This window comes from Xyrauchen texanus, chromosome 45 (assembly GCF_025860055.1).
Source record: "Xyrauchen texanus isolate HMW12.3.18 chromosome 45, RBS_HiC_50CHRs, whole genome shotgun sequence".
Classification (NCBI taxonomy): Eukaryota; Metazoa; Chordata; class Actinopteri; order Cypriniformes; family Catostomidae; genus Xyrauchen; species Xyrauchen texanus.
Genome location: NC_068320.1, coordinates 13,404,232 through 13,404,831, shown reverse-complemented (window position 1 = coordinate 13,404,831; position 600 = coordinate 13,404,232).

Below are 600 nucleotides of genomic sequence, written 5' to 3'. Positions count from 1 at the left end.
TCATTATATATTAAATTATTGTTATTGGAGAGGCTTTCTCTGCAAATATTAGTATATGTGATTAATTACAATTTATTCGATTAAATAATCAGCACACCATCTAATTAATTTGATTAACAAAATTAATCAATTGACAGCCCTAGTATAAATTGAATGTTAGAGAAACATTCCTTTGGCTTTCCTTTTCTTAGAAACAGATGGACATTCTGTTGGTTAGATTGTGATAAATAGAGGGATTTTAGCTTGGCTATGTTTTCCATCATCAGACTGGATGGAATAGTAGCAGCCTGCCCTCAGCGTAGATTCAATAATGTCATCTTTTGTGGCTCTCGATGGTTGTAGGAACATCTTTTCTCTCCATCATCCAATGAAAGAAGCTTAAAATAGCCTGATGACTGCCCCGGGCAAACCAACATCATGGCAATGTGAACGTGAGCCAACAAGTGGAACAGTGCAGAGCATCAGAACAGTGTTTGCACTGTTGTTTATCCATTACCAACAGTTGTGTAGGTGTGATTAGCCTCGATTTGAGATTCTTGCAATTCTTGCTATGTGTGCATTGATTCAATTCAGTGAGTAAACACTAGAGACCTTCATAGT